General features: G+C 40.8%; 1 pseudogene; it reads right to left on the reverse strand.

The window, feature by feature from the left end:
• Positions 1-434: 434 nt before the first annotated feature.
• Positions 435-7,253, reverse strand: LOC134599707 (adenosine receptor A3-like; annotated as a pseudogene).
• Between the last annotated feature and the right edge of the window lie 2,794 nt (positions 7,254-10,047).

A 10,047-nucleotide genomic window follows, 5' to 3' on the forward strand; every position in this document is an offset into this window, starting at 1 on the left:
CCCGTGTCCAGAACAATACCACCTCCCGGTGGGAGGACACCTAGCTAGTCACTCAAATCCCTGAGCCAATTAATAATATTGATGGGTGGACACTGATATAGTCACATAACATTTAATCCAATTAATGATGTTTATTTGTTATTATCTGATATTCAATGATGATGTCATTTTGCCTTTAAAAGGGTCTGCATAACCATTTTCCAACTAGATGCCATTAAATTTTCTGAAGTGCTTTTAACCTGAACTCCATGTGTCAGTGTGAACTTACTTCTGCGTATACGCAATTTAATCATCTCAGATTTGGACAGGAACAGATAGACATTTAAACATATTTGTTTATTTCTAAATTAATCTACATCAGTATCGTACACTTGTCTATGAGGTTCTCCTTGCCTTGTAAGCTAGGCAGGTTTTTATTGAAAGTCCATTCTTTCCTATGCTTTGGTTATGTTTTCCAGTGATTGTTCTGTGCTTGAATTCTCGACTACTTCAGTCCTGTGGAGAATGTGTTTGTTAATGATGTTTATGAATGTGTGCTTGAACTTCTTTATCTTGAAAGCATAGACAAATGGATTCAGAGCAGAATTAAGGTGGGACAAGACAATGGATGACAAGAGAGCTGCTTGGAATGCATGAGATTGTACGACACTGGGATGGAAATTATTTATGCAATTTAAAATAGATATTGGCAACCAGCAGAGAGCAAACAGACCCATTACAAAGGCCAGTAAACTGGCAGTCTTATACTCTTTACTATAGAAAACCCGTTTTGTCAGGAAATTACATGTGTATTGTTTGATCTGCTTTCGAACTAAATAGAAGTTCTATGTACAAAGCCACCATAAAAATTAATGGAATTACAACCCACCCAAAAAAACAGAAGTAAACCAGAAAATTCAAACTCATGACTTTTGAGAAACTACATCTTAAAGTATTCCTCTCTTCTTCTCCAAGATTCAACCTGTTGTTCCAGCCAAACATGGGAACCAGTGCACCGAAGATGGACAGACTCCAGGAGAGTAGGATACATATGTAACTTCTTTGTTTGGTGATCAAAGTTCTGTACCTGCACAAATTACAGTAGTTTTAGTTCATGAATTGTCCACAAATCAAGTTGATATTAAATGAAAATGTATCTTAAAATGTTTTTTAATTTTCAAATTAAACTGCTTTTTGTTGCTGTCACAGTAGCTAATGGTAAAAAGAAGGAAAGATTTAGATCATTAAAACCAGTATGCATAAACTTAAAATAAAAAGTTGAAAAATAGAATACAATAAACAAAGAAAAAAAGTAAAATATAACAAACTTCAAAAGAGAACTCCTAACTAACTGCAACAGAATATGTGGTCAGTTACATAACCTTTAATTAAAACAGAATAGGGCCTAATATAATACTGTATTAGAGGGTAATTTTTTTTAAGTGCGATAACAAATTGTGCTTAATGCACAGATGTTGGTGCATAAAGTACTATGGTGCCAGGTTAGCATATTTTAGGGGGATGCCGGGGCAGACTGCAATGCCCCTCCTGCGCCCATCGCCGACCCCGGTCTGCAGCTCCGCAGTGTGCAGAGCTGCAGACCATGGATCTCGCAAGACACAATCAGAGCGTTGCCGTGGTAACCCGCGGCAACGCTCTGATTGGGCAGTGCTCGTGCTAGTGAGGGACACCCGGGACAGACCACCCCCTCCCACCCCCCTTAGTATGCCACTGTATTAATGTTAATTATATACAAATGAAGAGAAAAATGGACACGCATGCTTGTTTGTTTCATAATTCTGTATTCAGTCCATGCAGTCCTGTCATGCTCACTCACCTTTTGGACAGCATTCCTGCTCCCAGACTCCACTCTAGCAGTTCCCATGCTGGCTGCTGTGACTCCGCCCCCTTTTATGATGCAACACGCGCACCTACGTCATGTCGCTAATGACGTCATGACGTCGAGTACTTGCCAACGTCATGCCGCCGATGACGTCATGGCCCGCCAAAATGTCCGAATTCGAACATTTTGGGGGCGTGGCTTCCAATTTAAAGAGCCAACCTATAAGGCAGGTTCTCACGTAGGACTTTGCCTTGTTGTGGTTCTTGTTGGTTCCCAATAGCGCTTCTTTCATAATTGTTCTTTTTTGGTATGTTGAGCTCGACTATCTGACTACTCTCCATTCTCCTGTTCTTGACTCGGCTCTCGTACCTCGACTGCTCTCTTATCTGGCTATCTCTTATCTTATCTCGACTAGTATACTTGTTCTCATGATTTCTGTATTACTTGACCCCGGCTTGGTCTTGACATTCTCTTTCTGTCAAACGTAAAGCCCGGCCACGCTAAGGTCCGGTATATGTTTTTCTATTACATCCTGCATGTTGGGTCTCCTAGGAGACCTGACTAGTCCATAGCTCAAAAAAAAGAGATGATTGATGGAAATAAAGATGATTGATGGTTGGGGAGCCACTAACAGGGTTGTTCCCTAAAATGACCTAATTCCGACCGCATTGGCAACTCACAGATTTCTATAGCCAATTTCGGTGAAATTTTGGTCCTTCCAACAGAATTATAAGCAATTACCTGGATGGATTTAGTGTCCGTATTAAAATTGGTAGTATCGCATTTGAATCCTATGCAAATTATTGGATTCAAAGGATTTATAAACCATTGGTTATCACAAAATTCAGGAACCGAATGCATCACATTTGCAAATTATCATTCACTTTTCATAGCGAGGAAAACCCTTATAAAGGCAGCTATTAAATAGGGTGGTAAAATTTCCCTGACTATGTAATATCAGTAAGAGCACTAGTAAGCCAACCAGAATGCTGTGACAGCCAAGTCTCTAGAGAATTGGGTGGGGGCAGGGAGGGGAACACTAGATCCTCCCTTTGAATATTATCATAGAACCTCCCCCCCTACCATGGGTGTGGGCAGGTGAGGAAATAAGGAAACCACACCATTTGTTTTATTTAATAGCCCTCACCTGCTATCGATGGGCCGGGGCAGAGGTTGGATAGTGATCTTTCAACTCCTCATTACTTTTTTTTTTTTTTCAATTCTTTATTTTATTTGTGCATAAAGTAACAGTAAGCGGGCAGAGCCACGACAGCTGCTGCAAGCGTTTTCATAGCATTTCACGGTGTGGCAGGTTAAACAGCACATTTTTTTTTTTTAACATGAAAATAACATGAAAATAACACGACTAGGAAAGCATTTCCAGAGACAGTATATTGCTGTATGTGGTCAGGTCTGCCGTTTTTAAACATTCATGCTTACAACACTATCCCTATAAACAGATTAAGACAGTTAGATTATAACGTGGTATTCATGCTAGGTCTGAGTATGTCGCTTTAATAGAGTTAAGTCGCTTTGATTAGGTTATCACCCTGGTTGCTCATACAGTCTCAGTGAGTAGGGCCATCGACATGGAAGTCTCGGGGTTCTCTTGTGCCAGGGTAGTCGCATCGCTAACCGATACCTGCTTTATTCTGCATGGGTAGCTGGGAGTGAGTGTCCATTATATGAGCCGTCCTGGCTGTGCTGTGGAGTTCTCTCTGGGTGTCCACGGATTGCAGCTGTGGTGTGGTGTTGATGCCCCTTTTTCCCCTCTGTGGGTTGACTCCCGTCATAGTAAGGAGTTTGGTGTCGCCCGCATGGGTTGTCTGCGGGTTGGATCAATTGGTTGCAGGCTGGGAGGGATGTAAGTGGTTGGACGGTTTCCTTGTCGGATTGTTCTGCTGGGCAGTGGGCTCAGTGTTTCCAGGCGGGGATGTGCGATGTGCGGTATATTTCCGTCTCCCCGGTGTAGCCGTTGACCTTGTTGGTGACAGTGGCTGCGGGGGTAAGTGAGGGTCTTCCCGCTCCTCCGTATGGCAAGGTCGGGAGGTGGGAGCCGCGGTGTCTTTCGTAAGCCGCCTGAGAGGGCCGGTCGTCCCTTTGTCCTCCGCGCACATGGCGTCCGACATTTTGGATGCAGCGGCCAGGCCCCCCGGTCTCGGTTGTAGTGTCCTGATCAAGGCCACAGGGTGAGGGCCGGGATAACCCCCACCGGCCCACAGGGGGGGGAACAGGGCCGGGTCTGCTTCGATGTGCACCGCTGGCTGGGTACTGTGTAGCAGGATAGTGGGGCAGCGGCCGTCCGCCCCACTCACCGCCGGAGAAGGCCTCAGTTGAGGTAACGAGAATTTCTCCTCCAGGGGACTGCAGCTCGGTGAGCCAGCCTCTCCCTGGATACAGTGGTCCTTTTGTTCAGGGCACCATTGATTCCGGTCTATTTTTAGCTGGAAAAACATGGTTTAGTCGTGTAATTTAGTAGTTTAGTTCAGGAGCAGCTCTCTCTTGCAACCGTCCAGCTCGGCGGTCCGGCCCCGCCCCCTCATTACTTATTTTAAAGTGGATATCAGCCGTCCAGCAGTGTTCTGTCCAGTTAAAGGGCCTGAAATGCTAATTCAGTACATCGCTAATTAGCACAAACAATGTCTGGATTTTGCAGGCCGAATGGCCACGTATGCAGCCGGATGTTTTTGCCCCATTTGGTGCAGGGCCATTTCGACATTAGTGAATAAAGTTAATAGAAACAGGAACAACCAGAAATATAAAATCCACATATTTTATTTACCCCTTAGAGCTATTAGGGATTTTGATATGTGGATGTTCCATTTTACTTCGTATTATTACCTTGGACTGACCTCTCTCTTTAGAACTCCCCAACAGTGAGTACTTTAATCAGGGCCAAAGAATATATATGGATGGGTGGAGTACACAGTGTAAGTTAGTGCAGGCTAGCCTCTGTCCCATGGTCACTCCCAATGCTTTATATACAAAGAAACAATGTGAATAGAGAATATCTATAAACAATAACAGGGCATGGATAAAATTATAATTACCAACTTCAAGGAGAGCACTCAGTGAGCACTTCCTATGAGTCCGGCCGGGTACAGGAAACTAAAGCTCCTGTATCACTATCTGCTCCGCCCGGCTCCATCACACTGAGCGCTGTGTGCTTCCCTCCTGCCAGTCACTGTAATCTATTGCACCCTGGGCCGGTGCACCTTAAGGTGGATGCTTGTGCCGCCTTATGGACACGCCGAGCCTGAATACAGGGGTGTGTTTGTATGTAATGTTTGCACTTGCATGCAGGGGTGTGATTAGATGTAGTGTTGTACATTTGTGTGTAGTATTGGTGTTTAAGTGAAGGGGTGTGTTTGTATATAATTTTAAAGTTGGAACGTAGGGGTGTGTTTGTATGTAATATTTGTGTTTGCATGGGTGTGCTTGCATGTTGTGTTTGATTTTCGGGATGTATGCACATACATACTTACAGAGATTTACATACACATTAACACAGAGATACGCATATAAACACACTGACACATGAACACATCTGGACGCATGCACACAAGGGAAGGCCAGTAAAAATAGCCTATATTTCTACAATGTATGTTTGTTTACATATACAATATGTAAATATAGATGTTTTTAATGCTCCTTCTCGTTTTCTCACTTGAACTATAAACCAAATGGAGCAAAAATGCACCTTACTGTGAACTTGAAAATATATAGATAACATTTGTATTTGCATGTATGATATTCAGACAAGTTGAACCTCCAAATGGATGAATATCAGCCGAATTATAAAAAAAAAATAAAAATATTGGTGAATCGGTTTTTACGCTGTCCACAAGTCTACAGGATACTCACAGTTGCAATGTAAATGTCAATCTCACAAATGGATGTGTCAGCCTACATCTTACACTGTGCTATCTAGGTGATTAAACCATACCCCATTTTACCAGAGATTAATAATGAATCACCAGGGCAAGCTCCAGACAGACAGTGCTTGTTTATTCTGGCGAAACTGATCACAGGCTGTTATTTGTCAGCCCTTAAACCCATCCCAGTATTCCTATATCCTGTCCTTCTTGAGCTTATAACAGATTCTGCGCTTGCCTGTGTCACTATATACAATTCTTTTACCACCTGCCCTGACTGTAATAAGACCAAACCTAAATACTTATACTCAATTATTTAAATTATTTCCTGACTCCGGTTTGGAACCCTGAAGTCTTTTATTTTAATTCTAATTTTTGAGTTGTGTTAGTCCCAGTCCAACCACTCACCTATTGGCAGAATTACCATTCCAGGAGATAAGAGCAACTAGTGACACACACGTTTCCCCCTTCCCTGCAAAAGGGTTCCATCTCTACCACACTGGACCCAAGTGTTTAAGTATGACATACAGTTGCAGGTTTTAATCAATAGAGCATTGAATGATTGCAAATGAAGGAGTTAATAGGACATGGGATTAAAATATGGGACACGAGGGTGCAAATAAAGAGCCAGGTGCATTGCTTATAAAAATTGTTGAATGGTTTGACAATAGAGAAGTAAATTATGACAACAAATCTGACTAATGGTAAGCTATGGGTGAAATAATACAAAGAGAGGGCATGTGATAGGTGGAGGATGAAGAATAACAAGGGTCTAAAAAAAGAGTTTTAACATCACCCTGTGGGAACAAACCGCCTTGAGATTATTCAAACTAATGATCTATTACTCAGCGTAGTATTTTCAACTAGAAATTCAACTTGTATTTCTAATTATTTCTAATTAAAGAATTTAATTAATTATCTATCAAAGCATTCCTTAGTAAATGTTGCCTTGGTTACATTTAGAATGTTGTTTTGATGTAATTGGCTTTGTCTAATATCTATTCTGTATAATCGTTTGTTTACGCATTTTAAGGATAATTATTGCAAATTGATAGAATACTGATACTTGCATGCTTTCTCTAGTCTACTAAGAAAGGGTTTACATGGACAAAATAAATATTTCTATATTTCATTTTAAAAAGTTCAGTTGTATATGTGCTATGATTTTTTTGCTTTCATTTTATTCAATTCATGTGTTTATCTTACCTGATTGGTATCTTCATTCTCAAGTATCTGTCAACAGCAATAGCCAGCAATGATAATATGGATGCATTAGTTAGTATGATGATTAGGCAACACATTAATAAGCAGACATGGAAATGTAATATTATTTCCAGACTTAGTACAATGGCCAATGGCATAACCAAAACTCCTACTGCCAGGTCAGCCAGTGCCAGGGAAACAATGAAGTAAAATGTTGTGTCTTGAAGAGCTGGGTTTAGCTTCACTGCCCAGATCACAAGAGCATTTCCAAAAACAGCAACCATGCCAATCACCGTCTCAACCCCGATGTAGATGCCTATCAAAATTTGTGTGGATGTAGTTTCATTAGCCATGGTGACAAAAGTCAAAAGGTTTAGTATCTTGCAAGCAAGAGATGGTCCTAAGTGTCAACTAGGAGGTTCACAAATAAAATAACTTCCCAAATCACTAGCGAATTATGATTGAGATCTTATCTGAGGGTGAGGCCTGTGGTCGCAAGCTATACAATAACTAGATATTTGTCTTTTGCCTTTTCAAAATAAAACTGGCTTTCATAAACAAGCCACTAACTTCCTTTTAGCTGTCTGGTTTATTTATAACACTGAAGACTCCTGCAGCGGTTCCATCAAGGTGCTAGGATATACAACAGGCTAAAAAATTGTATTTGTTTTATCTGACAAAGGTGCTAGTACAATGTTCGACAAAGCCAGTTTTCAAAATGCTTATTTACAATTTATTTGACTTCTGTCTTGAATATATAAACTCTGTGTATTATATTTTAAAACATTTAACGCATTAAAGGAACAATATAGTGTCAGGAATACATATCTGACTCTATAGTTTAAAAAAATATAGTTTAGGTGGTCGGCCCTCCCTTGACCCCATTAAAAAGGTATAAAACTTACCTTTACAACACTGCCACTTTACACTTTACACATTACTTGAATCAATGCATTTCTATTGGAAGCGTTCAGCGCCTGGAGCATGGAGATGCTGAATGTTAGTGTTGCACATTGTGCAGCACTGACCCAGGAAGCACCTCTAGTGGCTGTCTGAGTGACGGCCATTAGAGGTGTTACTAGGCAGTAATGTAAACACTGCCTTCTATCTAAAAAGGCACTGCAGGGATTGACGATACACACTAGAACAACTACATTAACCCCTTAAGGACACAGCTTCAGAAGCTTGTCTTACACTTAATGACACAAGCAATTTTTGCATTTTCTTGCTGTATGCGTTCAACTGCAATTTGCATCTCTCTCGTTTATTGCACCGACACATATTACATACTGGTTTTTAAAGGACATAAAGGGCTTTAATTGGATGTAACATATATATATACCGTATATACTCGAGTATAAGCCGAGTTTTTCAGCACATTTTTTGTGCTGAAAAACCCCAACTCTGCTTATACTCGAGTCAATAGTCTGTATTATGGCAATTTGCATTGCCATAATACAGACAGGGGCTGTGGGGGCTGCAGAGCGGTTACTTACCTTTCCTGCAGCTCCTGTCAGCTCTCTCCTCCTCCGCGCCGTCCATTCAGCACCTCGGTCAGCTCCCACTGTAAATCTCTGTGGGAGCTGACAGAAGAGCTGACTGGACGGCGCGGAGGAGGAGAGAGCTGACAGGAGCTGCAGGAAAGGTAAGTAACATCTCTGCCAGCCCCCCTCCTCCCCCCCACTGAACTGCCAATGCCACTGGACCACCAGGGAAGGAGAGCCCCCCTCCCTGCCATATATCAAGCAGGGAGGGGGGACGAAAAAAAAAATAAAAAAAATATAATAATAATAAAATAAAAATAATAATTATATTAAATAAATAATAATAAGAAGAAATTATAATAAAAAAAATATGAATATAATTTAAAAAATAATAATAACATTGCCCACCCCCACCAAAGCTCTGCAACACACACATACACACACACACACTGCATTCATACACACACACTGCATTCATATATACACACTGCACACACACACTGCACTCATACACACACTGCACTCATACACACACTGCACTCATACACACACACACACTGCATTCATACACACACTGCATTCATACACACACACTGCATTCATACACACACACTGCACTAATACACACACACTGCACTCATACACACACTGCACTCATACACACACACTGCACTATTACACACACTGCACTATTACACACACTCTGCACTCATACACACACACTGCACTCATACACACACACTGCACTCATACACACACACTGCATTCATACACACACACACACTGCATTCATACACACTGCACTCATACACACATACACACTGTACTCATACGCACATGCTGCATTCATTATACACACACTGCACTCATACACACACACTGCACTCATACACACACACTGCATTCATACACACATACACACATACACACTGCACTCATACACACATGCTGCATTCATTATACACACACTGCATTCATACACACACACACACTGCATTCATACACACACACACACTGCATTCATACACACACACACACTGCACTCATACACACACACACACACACACACTGCACTCATACACACACACACACACACACTGCACACATACGCACACGCTGCACTCATACGCACACGCTGCATTCATTATACACACACTGCATTCATTATACACACACTGTAAATAAATATTCAATTAATATATATTTTTTAGGATCTCATTTTATTTAGAAATTTACCAGTAGCTGCTGCATTTCCCACCCTAGTCTTATACTCGAGTCAATACGTTTTCCCAGTTTTTTGGGGTAAAATTAGGGGCCTCAGCTTATATTCGGGTCGGCTTATACGGTGTATATATATATATATATATATATATATATATATATATATATATATATATATGCTTATTTATTATAAAAAAAAATACAGAAAAATGCAAAAAAAATAGCAATGTGTTTTTTGTACAGTTTTTGCAATAATAATGTGTGCCTAGTTAGTGCAGGTTAAAGAAAGTAATTAAAAATAAATTTATTTAGTTGTTCTGATTTACAGAATATATAATGTGTCTGGGATGTTAAGGTTTTTTTTTGGTAGTTACAGGTCACAAAGCACAAGGAGTAAAATAAACTTTTAATGTGGAGCGATTTTAGAATTTGGTATGTTTGT

Source organism: Pelobates fuscus, chromosome 1, assembly GCF_036172605.1.
Source record: "Pelobates fuscus isolate aPelFus1 chromosome 1, aPelFus1.pri, whole genome shotgun sequence".
Classification (NCBI taxonomy): domain Eukaryota; kingdom Metazoa; phylum Chordata; class Amphibia; order Anura; family Pelobatidae; genus Pelobates; species Pelobates fuscus.